The sequence below is a fragment of the Lithobates pipiens genome, unplaced genomic scaffold (genome assembly GCF_037356315.1).
Source record: "Lithobates pipiens isolate NorthernLeopardFrog02 unplaced genomic scaffold, aLitPip1_a1.2 Scaffold_11, whole genome shotgun sequence".
Lineage (NCBI taxonomy): Eukaryota > Metazoa > Chordata > Amphibia > Anura > Ranidae > Lithobates > Lithobates pipiens.
The window spans coordinates 13,459,447-13,485,380 of record NW_027507696.1 but is presented as its reverse complement, the minus strand read 5'-3'; the positions used below and the strand labels follow the sequence as shown (position 1 = coordinate 13,485,380).

Sequence of the window (25,934 nt, the reverse complement as noted above, 5' to 3'; positions counted from 1 at the left end):
GGCGACATTTTTACCTATAACCAAATCTCCCACTTACTCTCAACTCTCCCGAACCCGTCAATCGTTTTACCATGGAGGGCCCATTTGTATTTCACTAATCCTATCACGTCCATTAAGGGTATCTCTCTGATGTACAGTCTTCTACAACAGAAAACAACATTTCTTAAAACCCCCTCCATGCGGTCGTGGGAATTGGAATTGTCCAAATCCTACTCCGTTGATCAATGGCGTAAAGCCGTCTCTTCTACCTATAAGGCCACTAGATGCGCCAACTTGTGCGAACTTTACCAGAAGTTGTTGTTACGGTGGTACCTGACGCCCTCTAGATTGGCTTGTTATACCCCCCAGTGTTCATCAATGTGCTGGAGGAACTGTGGCTTTAGAGGCACACTCTTCCATATTTTCTGGGAGTGCCCGGCGGTCCAAACTTTGTGGACTGCTATATTTAACGCAATATCTTTGATCTCTAACACTACTGTGCGCCCATGCCCAGGTCTGGCTATTTTATCTCTAGGTATAGATGCTCTACCTCCTACTTTAAGAAAGATTATTACCCATATTCTTCTAAGCGTGCGCTTGGAACTGGCCAGAAGATGGAGGTCGACAGTGACTCCTTCTCTCCTTGACGCTCTCCAGACAACTCACTTGCATATCTCTTATGAACTAATGTTCGCCTCCTCCTTGGGCAAATATAATCAGGCTTACACAGAATGGGAACCTTGGCTGAACTGGTATGGGAAACATGTGGTTTAGTTGGCATCCTGAGGAGGAATGGTTTCATAGCTGGGGGGGGGGGGGGATGCGGCCGGTCAGCCCGGGTGCAGCTTGATCCCAGTTGGGGCGCCCGAGACGATTGGCCGCGGTTCCCCTGTTCACTATCCCCCGTCTCCTTTTGTTATATTCTTCCATTCATATGCTTTTAGTTTCTATCTTGTTGCTGAGTCCACAAACGGCTACACTAGACTGTATCACCCTGCCTTCAACTCAATTTATGCCTTAAATTATCTTTATTCTTGTTAATAATACATTGCTTGAACGAATCTTTACTTTCTAAGAATAATCCATTGCTGCACCTTTTGTACTTTATTTTCTTCTGCTCACTGCACTACTTCAATGCTGTTTTGGTCTGTATCTGGTTTATATCTTGTTGCTGAGTCCACAAACGGCTACACTAGAGTGTATCACCCTGCCTTCAACCCAATTTAAGCCTTAAATTATCTTTGTTCTTGTTAGTAATACATTGCTTGGACGAATCTTTCCTTTCCAAGAATAATCCATTGCTGAACCTTTTGTACTTTGTTTTCTTCTGCTCATTGCACTACTTCAATGCTGTTTTGGTCTGTATCTGTTACCTTATATGATCACATATCTGTATGTCCTTTCTTGCTGTAATACTCGTGGAAATTTATAATAAAAATATATTGTTATAAAAAAACACATAACTGCAGCGATCGCAGAGTCAGGCCTGATCCCTGCGATCGCTAACAGTTTTTTTTGGTAGCATTTTATATTTAAATCCGGAAGGCAGTTCTTGGTTTTCGGGGTCCCGTACGTGGCTAGGCTCCCAAAAAGTCCCCCACATGTGGTATCCCCGTACTCGGGAGAAGCATGCCTCTCAGTAAATAGCTTGGGGTGTCTACTTTCCAAAATGGGGTCATTTTGGGGGGTTTTGTGCTATTTTGGCATTTTATGGCCTTCAAAACTGTGATAGGTAGTGAGGAGTGAAATAAAAAATTTGCACCCTTAGGCCGCGTACACACGGGCGGATTGTCTGGCCAACTAAGTTTGTCAGACAATCCGACAGACAGTCCGTCCAACTTTTAAATGAACGGACTTGACCACACACGATGAACAGACAGTCCGCTGAAAGCTTGCGCGATGACGTGTACAGCACGTACGACGGGACTAGAAATACGACGTCCAATACACTGTAATGCAACCTTCGGCGTGTAAATCCTTTCTGAGCATGCGCCATACTTAGTCCGTCCAACTTGCCTACACACGAGCGGACTGTCCGCTGAAACCAAGTTTGGACGGACAAAATTACAGAAATTTCGAAAGACTTAGTCCGTCAGACTGTCCGCTGAAAAAGTCCGCTGAAGCCCACACACGAGCGGATTGTCCGCTGAAACACGTTTCAGCGGACTAAGTTGGGCAGACAATCCGCCCGTGTGTACGCGGCCTTAGAAATCCTGAAGGTGGACTCTGCTTTGCTGTCTTCTGTGTGAGGTGTAGCCAGACAAGAACTCATCATGTCATCTGACGATGGAAAGCTTTTTGTTGGATGTCTGAGCTTTGATACCAATGAGCAGAGTCTAGAAGATTTATTTGATAAATACGGACGCATCGCTAAAGTGGTTGTGGTGAAGGATCGGGAGACCAAGAGATTGCGTGGCTTTGGTTTTGTTACATTCGAAAATGCTAAAGATGCGAAAGATGCTATGCAAGCGATGAATGGAAAGTCTGTGGATGGTCGTCAGATTCGGGTTGATCAGGCTGGAAAATCCTCTGGGGACAGGAGAGGAGGCTACAGAGGTGGCTCATCTGGAGGAGGAAGAGGGTACTTCTGTGGAGGTAGAGGCCGTGGTGGTGGAGGCAGTGGATATGGTGGAAGCAGCCGGTTTGATAGCAACCGAAGTGGAAGAGGCTATGGTGGTGGTTCCCGGGATTATTATAGCAGTGGCAGGAGTCAAAGTTATGGTGATCGCTCAGGCGGAAGCTCCTACAGAGACAGTTATGACAGCTATACCTCAAACGAGTAAAATACCTTCCTGACTCAAGATCATCCTTCCAATGGCTGTATTTATAAAGATTTTTGGAGCTTCGCTGAATCAATGTGTAGTATGTCAACTTGTGTTCACTTTTTTAATATACATTTGGTTAATCGACAGCCTCACTGGTAGAATGTGAACAGCTGTTCAGAGGGTGTTATCCTTTGGGCATGCTTGCTTTTTGTTTCATACTGCTGTGCTGAGGCTGCAGATACATGAAGCTCTTATTTGTGGATGAGCAGATTCATGCTGCAGGAAATGGCTCTGCTTGGCAAATGGGGTGAAGCTTCTGCATTTGCATCCCTGTAAATGGGTATGCCTCCTACTACAGCGTGGTCTTACTAGATCTCTTGCTGTTATGTAAATAGTCATGGGATTGAAATTGTGAGCTTATTTTAAGCTCTTATTATTTTGAAAATATTTTAGTGTGAAGAGTGCAGAGCCTAGACGCACTGCAAAAGATAGCTGTACCACCTTGATATAACTAAAGTGAACAAATGGATCTGTCCCAAGACGTTCTTAAAATGTTTGTTTGTATTGTCCTTTTTTTTATAAAAATGTTTCATTTGAATACTGTACTGAAGTGGTTACATAATTGTATTTACTTTCTTTTTGGCTTCACGAAGCCTATTAAAAGACAGTCTGAAAGAAATCCTGAAGGTGGTGATTGGTTTTCGGGGTGCCGTGCGCGACTAGGCTCCCAAAAAGTCCCACACATGTGATATCCCCATACTCGGGAGAAGTAGCGAAATATTTTTTGGGGTGCAATTCCACATATAACCATGGCATGTGTGAGCAATATATCATTTAGTGACAACTTTTTGTAAAAAAAAATTTTTATTTTTATTTTTTGTCATTATTCAATCCCTTGGGACAAAAAAAAAATATTCAATGGTCTCAACATGGCCCTCAGCAAATAGTTTGGGGTGTCTACTTTCCAAAATTGGGTAATTTGGGGGGGTTTTGTGCCATCTTGGCATTTTATGGCCTTCAAAACTGTGATAGGTAGTGATAGGTAGTGAGGAGTAAAATAAAAAATGTATGCCCTTAGAAATCCTGAAGGCGGTGCTTGGATTTCGGGGTCCCGTACGCGGCTAGGCTCCCAAAAAGTCCCACACATGTGGTATCCCTGTACTCAGGAGAAGCAGCAGAATGTATTTTGGGGTGTCATTTCACATATGCCCATAGCATGTGTGAGCAATATATCATTTAGTGACAACTTTGTGCAAAAAAAAAAGGTTTGTAATATTCCCGCAACTTGTGGCAAAATATAAAATATTCCATGGACTCAACATGCCTCTCAGTAAATAGCTTGGGGTGTCTACTTTCCAAAATGGGGTCATTTTGGGGGGTTTTGTGCTATTTTGGCATTTTATGGCCTTCGAAACTGTGATAGGTAGTGAGGAGTGAAATCAAAAATTTGCACCCTTAGAAATCCTGAAGGAGGTGATTGGTTTTCGGGGTGCCGTGCGCGACTAGACTCCCAAAAAGTCCCACACATGTGGTATCCCTATACTCGGGAGAAGTAGCGGAATATATTTTGGGGTGCAATTCCACATATAACCATGGCATTTTTTTTTTTTTGTCATTATTCAATCCCTTAGGACAAAAAAAATAAATATTCAATGGGCTCAACATACCCATCAGCAATTTCCTTGGGGTGTCTACTTTCCAAAATGGGGTCATTTGGGGGGGGGTTTGTACTGCCCTGCCATTTTAGCACCTCAAGAAATGAGATAGGCAGTCATAAATTAAAAGCTGTGTAAATTCCAGAAAATGTACTCTAGTTTGTAGACGCTATAACTTTTGTGCAAACCAAAAAATATACGCTTATTGACATTTTTTTTACTAAAGACATGTGGCTGAATACATTTTGCCCTCAATGTATGACTAAAATGTAGTTTATTCGATTTTTCTTAGAACAAAAAGAAGAAAATATCTTTTTTTTTCAAAATTTTCGCTCTTTTTCCATTTATATCGCAAAAAATAAAAATCGCAGAGGCAATCAAATACCATCAAAAGAAAGCTCTATTAGTGGGAAGAAAAGGACGCAAATTTTGTTTGGGTGCAATATTGCATGACCGCGCAATTACCAGTTAAAGCAGCGCAGTGCGAAATTGGAAAAAGACCTCTGGTCCTTAAGGTGTTTATTGGTCCGGGGCTGAAGTGGTTAAAAAAAGAATTGTTTCTGTACATCAAGATGTCCTAAGCTATAAGCAGATTGCCAAGACCCTGAAACTGAGCTGCAGCACAGTGGCCAAGACCATACAGCGGTTTAACAGGGCGGGTTCCACTCAGAACAGGCCTTGCCATGGTCAACCAAAGAGGTTGAGTGCACGTGCTCAGTGTCATATCGAGAGGTGGTCTTTGGGAAATAGACGTATGAGTGCTGCCAGCATTGCTGCAGAGGTTGAAGGGGTTGGGGGTCAGCCTGTCAGTGCTCAGACCATACGCCACACTCTGCATCAAATTGGTCTGCATGCATGGCTGTCGTCCCAGAAGGAAGCCTCTTCTAAAGATGATGCACAAGAAAGCCCACAAACAGTTTGCTGAAAACGAGCAGACTAAGGACATGGATTACTAGAACCATGCCCTGTGGTCCAATGAGACCAAGATAAACTTATTTGGTTCAGATTGTGTCAAGCGTGTGTGGCGCCATCCAGATGAGGAGCACAAAGACAAGTGTGTCTTGCCTACAATCAAGCATGGTGGTGGGAGTGTCATGGTCTGGGGCTGCATGAGTGCTGCCAGCCCTGGAGAGCTACAGTTCATTGAAGGAACCATGAATGCCAACATGCACTGTGACATACTGAAGCAGAGCATGATCCCTCACTTTAGACACTGGGCTGCAGGGCAGTATTCCAAAATGATAACGACCCAAAACTCCCCTCCAAGACGACCACTGCTAAAGAAGCTGAGGGTAAAAATGATGAACTGGTCAAGCATGTCTCCACACCTAAACCCTATTGAGCATCTGTGGGGAATTCTCAAATGGAAGGTGGAGGAGTGCAAGGTCTCTAACATCCACCAGGTCCTTGATGTCGTCATGGAGGTGTGGAAGAGGACTCCAGTGGCAACCTAGGAAGCTCTGGTGAACTCCATGCCCAAGAGGGTTTAGGCAGTGCTGGAAAATAATGGTGGGCACACAATATTGACACTTTGGGCCCAGTTTGGACATTTTCACTTAGGGATGTACTTACTTTTGTTGCCAACAGTTTAGACATTAATGACTTTGTGTTGAGTTATTTTGAGGGGACAACAAGTTTACACTGTTATACAAGCTGTACACTCACTACTTTACATTGTAGCAAAGTGTAATTCCTTCAGTGTTGTCATATAAAAAGATATAATAAAATATTTACAAAAATGTGAGGGGTGTACTCACTTTTGTGAGATACTATATATCTGATATTTCATCCTGTCTTACTATTCCTGTTTGGGCTGGTCCACTCCCTCCATCTTTCCAATTCAAGGAACAAAAGATAGGGGAGATGTGCTGAATAGAACCAGAGATAAGGTATGGACAGTAAATATAGAACAAACAATGGAAAGGGGACCTCTTGCCAGAAAACAGAAATAGCAAACACTGGTAGTGTTTTGCCAATAATTGCTACACCCAATATATTCAACTTCCAGAATCACTGACCAGCCCTTCACAGTTGAATACCTAATGCCGCGTACACACGAGCGGACTGTATGGCGTACTTAGTTCGTCATACAATCCGACGGACAGTCCGTCGTACTTTCGACTGTACGGACTTGACCACACACGGATGCACAAACAGTCCGTCGAAAGCTTGCGCGATGACGTGTACAGCACGTACGACGGGACTAGAAATAGGAAGTCCAAGACACAGCAAAGCACCCTTCCGCCGTGTAAATCCTTTCTGGGCATGCGCCATTCTTAGTCCGTCGAACTAGCATACTGACGAGCGGATTGTCCGCTGAAACCAAAGTACGACGGACAGAATTTCGAAAAATCCGAAATTCTTAGTACGCCGGACTGCACGCTGAAAAAGTCCGCTGAAGCCCACACACGAGCGGATTGTCCGCTGAAATGTGTTTTGACGGACTAAGTACGCCATACAGTCCGCCCGTGTGTACGCGGCATTAGAATGTTTCATAATTTTACTGAAAGAACCAAACTTTTATCTACTTGCAAGTTAAATTTCCACTTTGACCAAAATAGGAATATTACAACTTGTACAGTTCTCAAAACCAACAACAAAATTCTCTGTAACTCTTATGCCCTGTACACACGGTCAGAAATTCTGATGGAAAAAGTAAGATCGGATTATGTTGTCAGAAAATCCGATCGTGTGTGGGCTCTATCTGACTTTTCTGTGAGATTTTCTGACGCACAAAGTTTGAGAGCAGGATCTAAAATGTTCCGACAACAAAATCTGATCACATAAATTCCGATCGTGTGTAGACAATTCTGAGAGACAAAGTTCCACGCATGCTCAGAATAAACTAAGAGACAAAAGCTATTGGCTACTGGCCCGTTTATAGTCCTGACGTACTTGTTGTTCGTCACCTCCGTTCAGAACAATCAGATTTTCCGACAACTTTGTGCGACTATGTGTATGCAACGCGAGTTTTCGCACAAAATCCGTCGGAAAAAATCAGATGGATTTTGTGGTCAGAATGTCCGACCGTGTGTACATGGCATAAGTTTCACGTTCCTACAAAAATACAATGGCCGTCACGTGTAGGAGGGCCGCTGTGGTGAGCTCTAACATATTACTACATAAAACAATGAGAAGACTAAAACATAAGACAAACATTTAGATACAAATGAGAGGGAGATATTTCATAGTTTCCATGCTACTTAAAATAAAAAAAAATTAAAAAAAACAGACAGAATGCTGCCTTCACTCTTAACAATAGAAACAAATACAATAAGAAAAACAGCTCCAAACCTTGCATGGGCCAACCCCACAAAGTTGAAAAACAGGCAGAATAATTTTAAGCAGACAAGTGTGTCTTATCCATCCAACTTACTCATCAGCTACTTCCAAGGTATTTTTATTCTGGAGTCTCGTTTTGACCTCCAGACATCAAAAGTACCCTCCTGTCACGGTCTCTACCGTGCCATGCAGACAGCCAGGCATGGTCACACCCCAAGTGGCTCAAAGAGGTATTGAACCTATGACTGCATGTTGAGTGCTCCTGTTACCTTGCCTCTGAGCCACACCTCAGTTCCTTTCAGCCTGCTTTCCAGCTTTGCACAGTTCTGCATAAAATACTAGGACCATACTCTGGATCTTGTTGCAATTAATGCTTTTCACTCCTGGTTCAGCTGAGGCAGTTTATCCAATCAGCTGGGTATAAAGCACTGGCTCACTCTAAGGGCTTGGTCAGTTCATTGTCTCTTGTCTCTATCATTGTCAAAGGTTCCTGTGTTTCTGTGTCTCTTGTTTTGCCTAAGTGTTCCTGTGTTCAAGTTACAGTGTTCCAAGACTGACCCCGGCTTCTGACCATGGCTTGTTTATCATTTATTCTGACTTCTGGAATCCCTGACTACGGCTTTACCTGGACAATCCTTTGGCAAATTCCTGTCAAGCCCCGTGCACAGAGTCACAGCCCAGGTAGCTTATCTCTTTGTTACCGTGGGCTGTGTCTATTTGCAAGGGTGAGCCTACATCTCTGCGCCATGGACTCCAACCTAGGTAAGCCCTCACAATTCCAAAGGAATACACCTTGCTGTACTCTCTGACCATATATAAAAATCTTTACAGGGTCTCATGTCCAGAACCACAAACCCAGACCTGATGTGCTGCACTGGTTGGGAGCCTAAATTTTTTTCTCCCAAGCATGAACGGCAACATTACCCATGACGACTCGAATCACTTATGACATCTCCCTGTGTCCAGGGCACCCTTACAATAACTTTCGGAGCAGTACTACCTAGTACCTATTTTTACAGCACCCAGCTATCCGGCTATTTTACACAACCTCCCGGTATGCTAGAATCTACCCTTCACATTTATATGCTATACAACCGTGCATTGGCAGCCCTATAAATGTGTTTGCCAGACAACTACAAAGCACAATGAAATTCCCTGCTATTCAAAATTAAAAATGTGGCTTCTTTCTATCTATAACAAGATGTTAAAGCAATAATGGGTATGCCTTCTACTGTCTAGTCACAGAACCTTGACTGTCTTTACCCAAAATTGACTTATGCCACATACACATGATCAGAAATTCGGCCAGCAAAAGACCGATGAGAGCTTTTGGTCGGAAAATGCGATCATGTGTATGCTCCATCTGACTTTTGCTGGCCAGCAAAAGATTAGGAGTATGTTCTCAATTTTTCGGTCAGAAAAAGTTCCTATCCGAAAACCCGTTTGTGTGTATGCAATTCCGACGTGCAAAAACTCATGTATTCTCAGATTCAACTACGAGACTGAAGCTATTGGCTACTGGCTATTGAACTTCCTTTTTCTAGTCCCGTCGTATATGTTGTACGTCACTGCATTCTTGGCGGGTTCGAATTTGGTGTGACTGTGTGTACGCAAGACAGCTTGAGTGAAATTCTGTCTGAATTCTGTCGGGAAAACCATCAGAGCTATTTCTGACAAAAATTCAGATCGTGTGTACGCGGCATAACAGCATAAAACTCCACAAAACAACTGGAATTAAATGTAAAAACCAAAGTAATTCAACTGGAAACATAATTCAGTACAAAAACAGACTTACTTTCTAAGTCTTTTGCCTTGCTTGCAGTTTCTTCCAAACAAGCTGCTCCTTCAGTATATCTCTTTATAAATGGTCTCTCAGCATCTCAAAGACTTCTTTAGCAATAATGAAACCTCTGTTGAGGATCCTTATAATTTATGCAATGCTCATGAAGCATTACATGAGAGGCATTCTTATACAACTAGGAGCTGGAGAAAAGAAACGCCACACAGCAAAATTGAACTCCCTACTCTCAGAAATTCGGATGCTAGAATCTCACAACAAAACCTCACCCAACACATCACTCGCAAATACCCTATCCAAACTAAGGGAGAGCCTGAGGGAAATCCTCTCACAACAATACGATAAACACCTTAGACGTTTAAAGCTGGACTCCTATGTAAATGCTAATAGAGCAGGCAAATACTTAGCTAACAGAATTAAAGCAGCATGCACCAGAACAAGAATAGGCCACCTTATCGACCCCACCCTTCACCACAAAATCACCAAACCGCATGCAATAGCCAGTTTGCTGACTACTACAGAGAGCTCTATAACCTACAAACTGACACTTCAACCCCAAAACCAACTAACGCAAAAATACAAAAATTTCTCCAAAAGCTAAATCTTCAATCCCTTTCGGAATCACACATTCTAGCACTAAATGCTCTGTTTACAGCACCAGAAATAGTCAGTCATTAACACATTGTCAAATGGGAAATACCCTGGCCCTGGTGGCTTCTCCAAGGAATATCTCAAAACATTTAGAAGCATTCTCTCCCCATACCTACAAAATGTTTTTTTATAAAAACAGCAACATCTTCCTAATTTCCACCTGAGATTCTGAGAGCTTTCATAGTGACATTACCTAAACCTGGAAAAGATCCCACCACACCGGCCAACTTTAGGCCAATATCACTTCTAAATTCTGATGTTAAAGTGCACGCTAAGTTAATAGCCAAACGCTTAACAAATATTATACCCTCTCTCATACAACGTGACCAGATGAGATTTGTGAAGGGGCTTCAGACCTCAGACACCACTAGAAGGCTTGTAAACATTATTCATCATGCTGAAAAAAACTGAATGCCTTCTTTGCTACTTTCCATAAATTCAGAGAAGGCTTTTGATAGGGTCCACTGGGGGTATATGTCCTTGGTCCTCTTCAAAATTCCTATTTTAAACATGGTGCTGTCAGTACTAGAATCCCTTTAGGACCCAGCACAACTCACCTGACACAGCCTGTGTCTGGGAAACAACAGTGATTGGCCTGCTCACGTTTAAATCACCTGTATCAGCATTCAGTCAGCGCTCGTGTTAGAGTTCACTCGTGTTTGATCCAGCTGATATTTGCTCTGTGACTTTCGTGTTTGACCCGGCTTGTTTGACCCTCCGTACTTGCTTCTGATTCTGTACCGTTTGGATTCTGATCTACCTGTGTATGACCCAGCTTGCCTAGACTACGCTTTGCCTGATTCTACTAGTACCCTCATCTGCAGCAGTGAACCACAAGGTCCAGCAATCATCTATCCTCATCTACAGCAGTGAACTACAAGGTCCAGCAATCATCTATCCTCACCTACAGCAGTGAACTACAAGGTCCAGCAATCATCTACCTTCGTCTGCAGCGGTGTACTACAAGTCTCAGCTGACCTGCTCTGCTTAGACCTGCTCATGGTATGTGCTTTGAACTCTTTGTATAATCAGCACACCTGAACTGTTACTTGTTATCTGCACCTAGCCTGACATTAACACGAGCCAATACATAAAGGGAAACCTATCATGAATCCTGAACAGGCTCAGTTGTTTGCACAAGAACTTTGCTGTTTATCACATCAAGTTCAGGAAATGGCCACAGAGCTCACCAAGGTGCAATCTCCTTCTACTACCACCATTACTAAAACTCCATCTGAACCTAAAATTCCTTTGCCCGACCGGTTTTCTGGTGACCGTAAAGCGTTTTGCAACTTTAAAAACAGCTGCAAATTATATTTCAAGTTGAGGCCATCCTCGTCTGGCCATGAAACTCAGAGGGTTCAAATCATTATCTCTCTGCTACAGGGTGACCCCCAGGCTTGGGCCTTTAACCTGGAACCTAACCATCCAGCCTTACTAACAGTAGATGCCTTCTTTGAAGCCCTTGGGTTGCTATATGATGATCCAGATCGTGCTGCTACTGCAGAATCGACCCTGCGTAACTTAAAACAAGGAACTACCACAGCTGAAATGTATTGCTCAGAGTTTCGCAGGTGGGCCCCGGAATCTGGCTGGAATGATGCAGCTCTCCGCAGCCAGTTTAGAATTGGCCTTTCAGATGCGATTAAAGACGCTCTGGTCAACTTCTCCTACCCAGCCTCACTGGAGGAGGCTATGTGTCTAGCTATTAGAATTGACCGCCGCCAGCGAGAGAGGAGGCGAGAACAAACAATGGCTGTGGCAAACTGTATACCTTCCTTACCACCTGATTATTCCATCTCCAGTGCCAAATCTGAGGAAGAACCTATGCAGTTAGGCTCCACCCGGTTATCTGCCCAGGAACACAAACGCAGGCGTAATATGGGACTCTGCTTATACTGTGGCCTCAAGGGTCATATGCTCCGTTCGTGCCCTACACGTCCGGGAAACGCCAGGACCTAGGTGATTGCGGGGAGGTCACCTTAGGTCTACTCTCATCTCCCCAGGGGGATAATCGCATACTTTTACCCGCTGTCATTCACTTTGGGACAGGGGCTCATGAACTGCTGGCCTTGGTGGATTCTGGAGCAGCTGAGAATTTTATTGATAGAACTCTGATCACCTCTTTGTCCCTGGAAACTCATGCTCTAGATTGTCCAGTCCGCCTGATCTCTGTGGATAATCGGCCTCTCTCACAAGACCTAGTGCTCCAATCCACCAACCCTTTCCAGTTACAAGTAGGGGCTTTGCATTGGGAGAAGATTTCTTGTCTTGTCATTGACTCTCCATCCACTCCTTTGATCCTAGGCCTTCCTTGGCTTCAGAAGCACAATCCTGTAATTGACTGGCCAACAAGAGATATTCTGGCTTGGTCCAATCAGTGTAAAAAGAGCTGCATCCAACACCTTGTTCGACTTGATACCTGTCAAGTGGGAATAGAACAGATTCCACTTTGTTATAAGGACTTTCGGATGTGTTTTCTAAAGGAATTGCTGACACTTTACCTCCTCATCGCAGTTATGATTGTCCCATTGACCTCTTGCCTGACACTACACCTCCTCGAGGGAGAGTCTTTCCACTGTCTGAACCAGAGAATCTTGCTTTGCAAGAATACATCCAGGAAAACCTAGCTAAGGGTTTCATCCGTCCCTCCACTTCTCCCGCAGGAGCAGGATGCTTCTTTGTCCCGAAGAAGGATGGAGGACTGCGACTTTGTGTTGATTACAGAGGTCTAAATAAAATAACCATTCCCAATCGGTATCCTCTCCCTCTCATCACAGAGTTGTTCTCTCAAATCCAGGGAGCCAAAATCTTCTCCAAACTGGATTTAAGGGGAGCCTATAATCTGGTGCGAATCCGTGCAGGCGATGAATGGAAGACGGCCTTTAACACCAAGGATGGTCATTACGAATGTCTTGTCATGCCTTTCGGCCTCAGGAATGCACCAGCCGTCTTTCAGAACTTCATGAATGACATTTTCCGTGACATGATGGGTCGCTTCATGCTTGTTTATTTAGACGATATTTTGATTTACTCTCCCAATCTTGAAACACATCAGAAGCATGTCTGCTCGGTATTAGCCCGACTAAAGACTCACTCCCTTTTTGTAAAGCCTGAAAAATGTATTTTCCATGTTAAACAAGTACCTTTCCTGGGCTACCTAATTTCTGACACAGGCCTCACCATGGACCCAGCCAAAGTTCAAGCCATTCTAGACTGGGCACCACCTTCAGACCTGAAGGCAGTTCAACGCTTCCTGGGCTTTGCAAATTTCTATCGAAAATTCATTAAGAACTTTGCCACCATTGCACATCCCATCACCTCTCTCACCAGGAAGACTCCTAGTACATTTAAATGGACTACTGAAGCCCAGGCAGCCTTCACCCAGTTAAAGAAAGCCTTTACCTCTGCACCAATTCTATGCCATCCTGTTCCTGAGCTACCTTTTATTGTAGAGGTAGATGCATCTGAAGTAGGAGTGGGGGCGCTTTTGTCACAAAAAGATCCTGTAAGCGCTGCCATCCACCCTTGTGCCTTCTTGTCCCGTAAATATTCCCCAGCAGAACGCAATTACGATATAGGCAACAGAGAACTTTTAGCCATAAAGCTAGCTTTAGAGGAGTGGAGACATTGGCTGGAGGGAGCTCGCTATCCATTCATAGTTCTGACTGACCACAAAAACCTTGAATATATCCGTTCTGCTAAAAGACTGAACTCGCGTCAAGCCAGGTGGTCATTGTTCTTCTCCAGATTTGACTTTACAATTTCTTATTTACCAGGTCCAAAAAACATTAAGGCCGATGCCTTGTCTCGTAGTTTTTTATCAGAGTCTCCTCCTCCGCTTCCTCCTCAACCCATTATCTCTGAGGATAGGATTTTGGCTTTTACCCAGACTGACATCTCTGAGGCCTTGTTACCAGCACAGGCTGAAGCCCCTCCCTCCACTCCCCCTGGTATGCTCTTTGTGCCCCTGGCTCTTCGTTTGCAGGTATTGCAACAAGTACATGCATCAAAACCCGCAGCACATCCAGGGTTTAGACAAACTTTTGAGATTGTCTCTCGCAACCTCTGGTGGCCATCGCTTAGGCAGGATGTGTTAGCCTTCGTCCAGGCCTGTGAAGTTTGCGCCAGAAGCAAGAGCAGTACCTCTAAGCCCCCCGGTCTCCTTCGTCCTCTACCAATACCTACCTGTCCCTGGACCCATTTATCTATGGACTTTATCACAGACTTGCCTCTGTCCCAGGGATGTTCCACGATCTGGGTGGTGGTAGACAGGTTCAGTAAGATGGCCCACTTTGTTCCGCTTCCGAAGCTTCCATCTGCTAAAGAACTGGCATCTTTATTCATTAAGCACATTTTCAGGCTCCATGGGGCACCAGTTAACATTGTCTCTGACCGTGGCTCTCAGTTCATAGCCCAGTTTTGGAAGGCCCTTTGCTCTCAGCTGGGGATTAAATTATCATATTCTTCAGCATATCATCCTGAGACTAATGGCCAAACAGAAAGGACTAATCAGACTCTAGAGAAGATGGTACGTTGTCTGATGGCCAAAGATGAGGTGGAGTGGGTCAACATCCTTCCATGGGCAGAGTTTGCCTTTAATAATTGTGCCAGCACATCTACAGGGACCTCTCCTTTCTTTTGTGTTTACGGGTTGCATCCTCGTGTGTGCTCCTTTGATCTTCCGCCCTCTGATGTTCCAGATGCCAACACCACTATTGAACATTTCTCCAAAATCTGGTCCGATGTAAATCATGCTATTTCCCGCTCTGTGCAGGCTTTTAAGAAAACTGCTGACAAGAAGCGCTTAAAGGCTCCAGAATATAAAGTTGGTGACAAAGTGTGATTATCATCTCGGAATCTGTCCCTGCATGTTCCATCTAAAAAGCTTGGCCCAAAATTCATCGGGCCTTATGAAATCTCGGAGATTGTTAATCCTGTGTCCTACAGATTAAAACTTCCCCCATCCATGCGCATTCCAAATGTCTTTCATGTTTCATTGTTGAAACCTGTTCATTCCAGCCTCCTAGTAAATGAACCAGAACCTGTGGATATGTTGGACAGTCAAGAATATGAAGTGGCATTTATTCTTGATTCCAGACGAGTGCGCAATTCCTTACAATATCTTGTTCATTGGAAAGGGTTCGGTCCAGAGGATCGATCTTGGGTACCAGCTCGTGATCTTCATGCTGACCGACTTAAGAAGAAGTTCCATCTCCGTTATCCAAGTAAGCCTGGGGGTGCAGGAGCAACCCCTCGAGAAAGGGGGGGTACTGTCAGTACTAGAATCCCTTTAGGACCCAGCACAACTCACCTGACACAGCCTGTGTCTGGGAAACAACAGTGATTGGCCTGCTCACGTTTAAATCACCTGTATCAGCATTCAGTCAGCGCTCGTGTTAGAGTTCACTCGTGTTTGATCCAGCTGATATTTGCTCTGTGACTTTCGTGTTTGACCCGGCTTGTTTGACCCTCCGTACTTGCTTCTGATTCTGTACCGTTTGGATTCTGATCTACCTGTGTATGACCCAGCTTGCCTAGACTACGCTTTGCCTGATTCTACTAGTACCCTCATCTGCAGCAGTGAACCACAAGGTCCAGCAATCATCTATCCTCATCTACAGCAGTGAACTACAAGGTCCAGCAATCATCTATCCTCACCTACAGCAGTGAACTACAAGGTCCAGCAATCATCTACCTTCGTCTGCAGCGGTGTACTACAAGTCTCAGCTGACCTGCTCTGCTTAGACCTGCTCATGGTATGTGCTTTGAACTCTTTGTATAATCAGCACACCTGAACTGTTACTTGTTATCTGCACCTAGCCTGACAGGTGCTAGCACTATTCTCCTGTCCTACTGCGCAGGTTTATACATCTGGCCTCCTATCTAAAATCTTTACCATATCCAATGGGACTCAACAGGATTGCCCCCTCTCTCCCCATTCATCTTCAATCTGATAATAGAACCCCTTGGGGAAGCAATAAGGGAAGCCCGGAGCGTAGGACATGCAGGGGAACGTAGAGCAGGGCTGGGCATGACGAGGTGCCCAGTCACGCCCAGGGGGAGGAGTTCCGGGTGGGGGAGCGGCCATATTTAAAAGGGGGGCGGAGCTGGGGGAAAGCCAGTCGGAGGTCAACGTGCGAGGAGGCGGTTTTTCCCACCCACCCTCCCTTTATGTTGGATTGTTTAACCTTTTTTTTTTGTTTTGTTCTTGCAGGTATGGTGGAAGGTCGTCATGACAGCTGGGGGGGGGACGTTGGGCGGTGTTTTGTTTGTTGGTCAGTGATGGGAGCGGTAACGGAGGTGACAAAATGGGGGTGGGGGGCTCATCGGTAGTATGGCCCCTCCGGTGTATTCATCAAATGGTTGGTGAATACCAGTGGTTGCACTGCGGGAAAAGGGGGGGGGTCTCCGAGCGGCACAGCTGGAGGCCTATGATGGTTGATAAAGGTCCCGCAGTGTACTGGTGTGGTTTAGAGGGATATATATATATATTCGGTGAAAGAGGAGATAGCTACGTCACTGACCAATAAACGTGGGTTGAAACATGTTGTTTCTCATGGTTGTTATTACTTTGTTTTATAAAGTTATTTTGGAGTTTTATGTTATCTGGTTAATAAAAGGCTGTTATGGCCATTTATACTCCATAAGAACGGTGTGGTCTCTTATTTTAAAGAAGGTAAAAGGGGTATGATGGGTCCGTAACAGTTAGAAGGAAGTTATCTGGGTTACACTAGTCATGTTCACATCCCTTAATCACAGGATTACATTTTGACTTTCACCCACCTGTGATTAACTTATTTGCAGACAATTATTGTTATTCTCCTCTTGACAGATCTGCTTACTTCTCTTACGCATGCTCCATAAGGTCCTAATAGACTTTGGCAACAGTTCTTACTATAAAGTTAACTTTGCTAAATCCCTTATACTAGATTTAGGAGTACAGAGACACATCAGACAAAAACTTGAGCAAACCTTACCCTACAAATGGAATGACCACTTTATTCCATATTTAGGCATAACACTAACAACCATGACAACATCATTGGCCAACAATTACAAGACTCTAATCTCCAAAGTAGTAACCCAACTAAAAGAAATATTGAAAAGAGAACTATCCTGGCTAGGAAGAATAGGGGCATTTAAGATGACATTATTACCCCAAATCCTATACATATTCCAAGCCCATCCTATCCCCACCCCCTCCCAACATCTTCAAATTCTGTCGAGTCTCATGTGAAAATATATCTGGGGGGGGGGGGGGGTAAAAGAGCAAGATGTCAATGCTCCAACCTTATCAGTCACAAACAAGAAGTAGGGGGAGCAGATATATTTGACTACTTTTGGGCTGTTTGATTAGAAGAAATCAGATGGTGGTTCAACGCAGACAGCTAATCACTATGGGTAGTAGACATGTGCATTCGTTTTCGTCCGAATGCATTTTCATCCGAATTTCAGCTATTTTCGTTTTGACAAACGATAACGAAAGCACAGAATACGAAAAACGAAAAGGTCCGACATAAATAAATGCTTTATTTTCATTTTCATTGTTACAACAGTTCGATATAGAATAGGAGATTCGACATGACTCTGACAATAACAATCTATGTCTATAGAACCTGTGGTCGAATGTGCCTAACCTTACCTCTATTAGTCCAAGATTATATAGAGAAAATATTCGACAGAGAAAAAAGATTTGACAGAGAGAAAAGATTCTGCAAGCTACTGTCCTAAAAAGTGTTTGGGGACCCGGGTCCTGCCCCAGGGGACATGTATCAATGCAAAAAAAAAAACGTTTTAAAAACGGCCGTTTTTTCGGGAGCAGTGATTTTAATAATGATTAAAGTGAAACAATAAATTTATTTCCTGCATTTATGCAGGAAAAAAAGTCCTTTAAAATCACAGCTATTATGAGTTGTCGGCTCTGTAATACAGAGAACACTCATTGAAAGTCATTGATAAAAAAATAAAATAAAAAAGCGTGGGGGTCCCCCAAATTCAATTACCAGGCCCTTCAGGTCTGGTATGGATATTAAGGGGAACCCTGTGTCAAATTTTTTTACAAATTTGACGTGGGGGTCCCCCTAAAAATCCATACCAGACCCTTTATCCGAGTATGCAACCTGGCAGGCCGCAGGAAAAGAGGGGGGGGACGAGAGAGCGCCCCCCCCTCCCTCCTGAACCGTACCAGGCCACATGCCCTCAACATTGGGAGGATGATTTGGGGGTGTTTGGGACCCCTCAAAGCACCTTGCCCCCATGTTGTGCTCTCTGTATTACGGAGCTGACAATTCACAATAGCTGCGAGTGATTTTAAAGGACTTTTTTTCCTGCATAAATGACACTTTGTGCAGGGATAGTACTAAGCACAGGAAACATGCGCCCCTTCACAGGCATACTACAGACACCCCCCCCGTACGAAATTTAAAGGAATATTACACTTCTATTGTTTCACTTTAATCATTATTAAAATCACTGCTCCCGAAAAAACGGCCCCCAAGACGGAAGACCACCGAAGCTGTGCAATAAATTGTTTAAAACCTTGTGTTGTGTTTTATTTACACTTTTTTCACCAGGTGAATGGCTGGGGTACATTATTAAAGGGGGCTCCCGGATTCTGATAAGCCCTTCGCCTGCAGACCCCCGCAAGGGTTGTCGGGAAGAGGCCCTTGTCCTCATCAACATGGGGACAAGGTGCTTCCCCAAAGCACCCCCCCATATTGAGGGCATGTGGCCTGGTACGGCTCAGCAGGGGGGGCACTCGCTCGTCCCCACCCCCTTTCCTGACCGGCTGGGCTGCGAGCTCAGATAAGGGTCTGATATGGACCTTGGGGGGACCCCCACGCCGTTTTTTCAGCGTAGGGCTTCCCCTTTAAGTCCATACCAGGTGACGGGGTCAGCGACGTGTGTCTATCTCACCGATGGAGGCGGCGACATTGACCACCTTCGCTAGTCCCGGCTACCTGGAGTCACGTTCAAAATAAACTGACTTTTCTCCGTGTGTGGGTAAGTCCGTTCATTTCAAAAGTCCAGACTCCCGCCATAGTCCGGCGGTTTGTCTGGCGGACCTCCGCTGCAAAGTCCGGCGGTTTGTCCGATCGTGTGTACGTGGCATTACTGTAACTTTATTGAACATGATGCAGCACACAGTTCAATATGAGCAATGTCCTGTCCCTAATTTGAACTAGCATATTATAGTGGCCCAGGCATACCCCCATGAGGTGAGAGTCCATGATGGCATTGTCCATGGCTTGGATGTCCTCCACAATTCCTGGTTTCTTCAGCAGTGCCACATCTATGCTCGCAGGTCAAGCTGTAGTTCTTGGACCCATCGGTACCTGCGCTCCCCCCCTCCAGACCCTAGCCACCCCCCTTTTTAAAAGAACAGGTGGGTCGACCAGGGCCAAAAGCCCAGAAACTGAGCTTTCCCCAGCCTGGGCCGGCCTTCTAGCTAACTAAACTATATACATTTTCAACCTGCCTATATGCCTGTTAGAATTTGATTACAATGAGCCGAGCATGCAATACTCAGCATATGTTTACATCTGCACACATGGGTGAGGCATCATTGCAGCTCTGGCAACCAAGTGGCTCAAGGGTCGTGAGATGCAGCACCGGAGGGGATCGTTAGCCAGGTAAGTCTGCCATTCTAATATGTTGTGTATACTAGCTCATTATGGCTAAAAGCTCCTGGGGGCCCAATTACAGTACAGTGCTACAGTCCATAAACAAATCATACAAATCTTCCTGTGCAATTATGCAACAAAATGCCACTACAAAAGTGTTTTCCACAAAAATCAGTGCACTTCAAGTGCCACTCCTCTCAACCCTTGTGAGTCACACTCACCAGACTTTATGTAAACCCTTATATAAATAGGAAGGTCCGAAGTACAGGGCCGATCCTAGGGTCACAGACGCCTGGGTGCAGAAATATTTCTGGTGCCCCCAAGTGGGCGTGGTCATCCTACCAACTTCTCCCCTTTACAAATGTTTCTATGGCAATGACTCAAACACAGAGATGCTCCCCTAAGAAGTCTTCTTTACCCTGGGATCCTCCCATGATCTTTTAACAATAAAGAAAATACAGGAAGAGTGTACACTAATGAGACCTGGGGGGGAATCTCTCTGATGCACACAGAGAGGGCTTCTGTTAGAGAGTCTTTTAGAAAGAGCCACCAGACATAGTACAGGAGATGGTCAGAGACTACAGACGGGATACATGAGATAGTCAGACTGCAATCATTGTACAGGATATGGTCAGAGACTGCAGACATAATACAGAAGATGGCCAGAGACTGCAGACATGTTACAAGAGATGGTCAGAGACTGCAGACATACTAGAGGAGATGGTCAGAGATGGCAATCATAGTACAGGAGATGGTCAGAAACTGCAGACATAATACAGAAGATGGTCAGAGACTGCAGACATGGTACAGGAGATGGTCAGAGACAGAAATCATAGTACAGGAGATGGTCAGAGACTGCAGACATAATACAGAAGATGGTCAGAGACTGCAGACATGTTACAGGAGATGGTCAGAGACTGCAGACATGTTACAGGAGATGGTCAGAGACTGCAGACATACTACAGGATATGGTCAGAGACTGCAGACATACTACAGGAGATGGTCAGAGACAGCAGACATGAATACAGGAGATGGTCAGAGACAGCAGACATTAATACAGGAGATGGTCAGAGACTGCAGACATAATATAGGAGATGGTCAGAGACTGCAGACATACTACAGGAGATGATCAGAGACTGCAGACATACTACAGTAGATGGTGAGAGACTGCAGACATACTACAGGAGATGGTGAGAGACTGCAGACATAGTACAGGAGATGGTCAAAAACTGCAGACATAGTACAGAAGATAGTCAGAGACTGCAAACATAATAAAGGAGATGGTCAGAGACTGCAGACATACTACAGGAGATGGTAAGAGCCTGCAGACATAATATAAGAGATAGTCAGAGACTGCAGACATGATACTAGAGATGGTCAGAGACTGCAGACATGTTACAAGAGATTGTCAGAAAATGCAGACATATTACAGGAGATGGTCAAAGACTGTAAAAATACTACAGGAGACGTCAGAGACTGGAGATATAATACAGGAGATGGTCAGAGACTGGAGATATAATACAGGAGATGGTCAGAGACGGCAGACATAATACAGGAGATGGCCAGAGATGGCAGACATAATACAAGAGATGGCCAGAGAGTGCAGACATAATACAAGAGATGGCCAGAGACTGCAGACCTAATAAAAGAGATGGTCAGAAACTGTAGACATGTTATAAGAGATGGTCAGAGACTGCAGACATAGTACAGGAGATGGTCAGAGACTGCAGACATAATACAAGATATGGTCAGAGACTGCAGACATGATACAAGAGATAGTCAGAGACTGCAGACATGTTACAAGAGATGGTCAGAGACTGCAGACATGTTACAAGAGATGGTCAGACACTGCAGTTCCTACGGACGTTAGTAGATAATGGCCGATTGGCCCTCTCACCTGACCCAGCGATACAGCTACACTTCCCCGAAAGCTTTCCCAGGCTCCTGGCTCTCTATCTCTCTCCCATTCAGCTGAGCATGCTGTGTGGGCTGAAGTTTCCGTGTTCCAGTGGGGCTGACAGTCCTTGGGAATACATGTCCCACAATCCTCTTCTTTGCTCCTTTTTTTTCTTCCCTGGCCGTTTATGAAGGCAGGGGAAGAAACATAGTGTGCCACTCACTAGTACAGCAGTGAGCACGAGGAGGAGAGGGAGAGGGGAAATAAGAGCCCACGGCTGCAGTGGTGTCACTAGGGTTGGTGTCACCCAGTGAAGTAAAACAAGGTATCACCCCACCACCAACTATAGTCGCCCCTCAGTACAGACTCCGTTCACTAAGTATAGACCCCCTCCATCAGTGCAGACCCCCCACTAAGTATAAACCCCTCCCTCAGTACAGACCCCCATTATTATAGACCCCAGGACAAAACACCCACCCTCTATCAGTATAGACCCCCCTCAGGATAAACCCCCCTTTCATTAGTACAGACCCTCCAGAACAAACCACCCCCCCTCCATTAGTACAGACCCCCCAGAACAAATCACCCCCTCCATTAGTACAGACCCCCCAGGACAAACCACTCCCCTCCATTAGTACAGAACCCCCGGGACAAACCACCCCCTCCATTCGTTTAGTCCTCCCGACAAACCACCCCCCCCATTAGTACAGACCCCCCCTGGACAAACCACCCCCTCTATTAGTTTAGGCCCCCAGGACAAACCACCCCCCTACATTAGTATAGACCCCCCAGGACAAACCACCCCCTCCATTACTTTAGACCCCCTGACAAACCAACGCCCTCCAGTAGTCAAAGTAAAAACACCCGGGCAGCAGCTGGAAGGGAGAGGACAGTGTGCAGCTGCGCCGCCCGGATGGAGAACAGAGCGTGTCAGGCTTGGGCAGCAGGCAGGAGTTACACACAGGAGGAGGAGAACTGGAACACTTCGGGCACGGACTGCCCCCTCAGTAACGCCACTGTGCAGCTGGTCTCTCTGCACACAGAGGCAGCCGCTCTGATCTCTGGCTGTTTCCCTCTCCACCTCTGACAGGAGGAGGGAGGGGGAAAGGGCTTCAGCAGGAAAGACAGCGGCGGCGGCGGTGACCAGCGTAGAGAGCCTCCTATGGACTAGGAGAGGAGGAGGTGGAGGTTGGGGAGCACTCTGACGCTTCAGTGCCCCCACCTCTGTGGCGCACGGGTGCACTGCACCCCATGCACCCACCCAGGATCGGCCCTGCCCAAGTACTTTTTGTTATGCACTGCCTCTTCTCTGGGTCCTCCTTACACTCTTCGTTGAGGAAATATTCCTAGATTAGTCAACTATCAGCTCCAGGGAATACATCCTTGGTTGAACCACAAATAGTGTAACACTGCTTTATTGATAACACTTAAAATATCACAAATTGTGCACTTACTTTGGTATTTGTGAGAATCAGCCTTTCAGTTTTTTATTAGCACTGCTGCTTACTATATAATATACAATACAGATGTGGGGTCTGCCCAACACATTTCATCCATACATCTTCAGGGATTGGTCCTGAAAACTTGTGTTTGATAATTGGATGTACAAATGTCCTATGAAATAAAACATTGCAACAGCCACCATTTTATTTTACAGAACCTCTGTTTTCAGAAAATATTGAATATTTTGGGTTCTAAGTAATTTTCAAGCAAACAATTTTGATTTCCATATGTGTCTGAAAAGTTTAAAAAAATTAGCCTGGACAAATTGGGGCGAATTACATGCACATATTTAGCTTTATGACACCTTTTTGTAGCCTGGGGCATCAAAATAATCAACCCCAATGCCTTGCTTCCCCAAAATGCCTTGCCTGTGCCCACCATATAGCAGTTGTTCTGAGGAAGTGCCACTGTAAATGTTTCAGGAGCTTGTCATAACAACAAAAAGGCTGTTGAAGTGGAATTAGATCTAAAACAAAAACAAAAAACGGGGTCTCTTCTGTCATAAACCCTTCTCCCTGCCTGTTAATGTTTGTGTAAACTGAACTGTGCATGTGCAGATCAGTGACTTTTATGTAATGACAGTATCTGTGACTAATGGGAGCACTGACACCACATCACTGGTGGGGATCACTAGCCAGGTAAGTCTGCCATGCTAATATGCTGTATATACTAGCACATTATTGCTAAAAGCTCCTAAGGCCCAATTACATTTTTTTTAATTTCACTTCAGAGGGACATTATTTCTTCATGTCTACATATTGGATGATGTGTATATTTTTTTCTTCATTATTTTTTAAATGCTGGTGTCTCATTAATCTCTGCATGGGTACTGTATATTGATCAGAATTACAATTTTCACTATTTACAAAGCTATGGTTTTTGCTAGGTTTACTAAGATGCCTCCACTTCCATTGTTTTTTTAAAAAGCCGTTCATGTACATGCTGTTAGTTATCATGTTACACTGTGGTTCTTCTCGCACAATAATATGTGGCGGATTCTTCAGGTTTCATTCCAGTGAGTTTTAAAAACACTTCTCCTTTATTTGTGTCTCTGGTCAGAGTCAGTCGTCCCTGAAGAGAGCTGGCATAATATGTGCTTGCATCATGACATATTGTCCCCAACCACACCAGCGGTTTCCTATCAGATTGTCGGACCCAGTCCACACAATACATGTTAGTGCTGTCAGTGAGGGAGGCTCCGGTCACTTTACAGGTCATTTCCAGAGTCTCTGATGGCTTCACAGTCCCAGGACCAGACTCCACCATTGTGATTTGTGATGTGACATCTGAAAAATATACATTATATTTCATTATATATTACATATTTAGGATCTCAGATGACTTAGAAACTTTAAATGCATAATCTAAATGAAAAAATAAAAGATAAAAAACACACACATTGTACTGAAGACACAATAAAAAGTAACCACAGGAGATGTGTCATGTCTGAAGTTGTGTTTTGGATTCGGTTGCACTGATTCCGATCAGATAACTTTTCCTATATAACGCTCTGTATTTAAACAGAAATTTACCATGAATATGTTTTGCATAAACTGAAATGATTGGGTGAGGGGAACTGATGTTATGGACAATTTGTTTTAAAACAAAGCAGTAATTCTATACTGCAGAAAGTTCTTTTAAATAAAATGTTTACAGAAATATAATTTGCACCGCCTGAAAAAGCTGAATTTATCTAAAAGGACAAGTGAAGCCACACAAGTAGAATATTTTATGGTGGCCATACATTTATTGATCTGTTTAAACAATTCTTCACAAAATAAGATAATATGATCAGATTTATGAGTTATTGAAAAGACAAATACTATGTCATTGATTGATTTTGACAAAACTGATCGATTTAATTAAAAATTATTCTGATCATTGTGGATGGAAAATCAGATTGTAGGAAAGTAAATAATTTGGTATATAAATATGTATTTTTGTGCTGTGAACACTAAATGCAGCTGTAATTAGGTGTGCCAAAAACACCCACAAAATATCCAATAAGTAAAACAGTGCAAATGGTGTCTAGTAAATACAATATAAAAAATATTAAAATCTGCAGGTAAACTGTACAATAATTGCACTCCGTTTTCATTTACTGCTATTTTAATTTATTTTTTATTCCATTCACTTATAAAACAATTCAGACCAATATATTGTATGAACTAATGCAGCACTATTTAGAAAACAAAAAACAAACAAATGATAATTATACAGCACTTGTGTAAAAATACAATGCAAGAACATTAATCAATCACAAATGAATACACAGGGTTAAAAAGTTTTCGTTGGTAAGCAGGCCTGGACTGGTCATAGGGCCGTTGGGCTGCATGCCCTTACAAGAGACCTCCAAAGGGTGAATCCCGGCCTTCTAGAGGCCATCTAGTGCTTCACCGATTTACTGACCATCGAGCAGCTGCTGTAGGTGTTGGGGTCGGACTGGCGGGCTGCTCATTAACCTCATCGGCCTTTGTATGATCTGGGACAGCGCCAGGGCCAGCCACAGGCACTCGTCCAGAGGAGGAGGCGGTGGACATGGGAACGACCATGGGGGGGAAGAAGAAATGTGAATGGGGGAGAGATGGGCTGGAGAGGGGGCCGCTCTAGACCAGCAGGAGACCAACGACCTGGTAAAGAACTGGGCCAAGGGGCTGTCTGTGAAGGTGGTGCTGGGGAAGCATGTTGAGGATCACCCCAAATGTCAGAGCAACATGCCCGTTACTGGGGCCACAAAGTGGCTGCTTCTTTTAAATGCACTGATGTTGGCATTTTCTG

The 25,934-nt window shown here is 44.4% G+C and overlaps 1 pseudogene; it reads left to right on the top strand.

Annotated features, from left to right (window-relative positions):
- The first annotated feature begins 2,218 nt into the window (after nt 1-2,218).
- LOC143960228 (cold-inducible RNA-binding protein pseudogene) lies at nt 2,219-3,423 on the top strand (annotated as a pseudogene).
- The last annotated feature ends 22,511 nt before the right edge of the window (nt 3,424-25,934 follow it).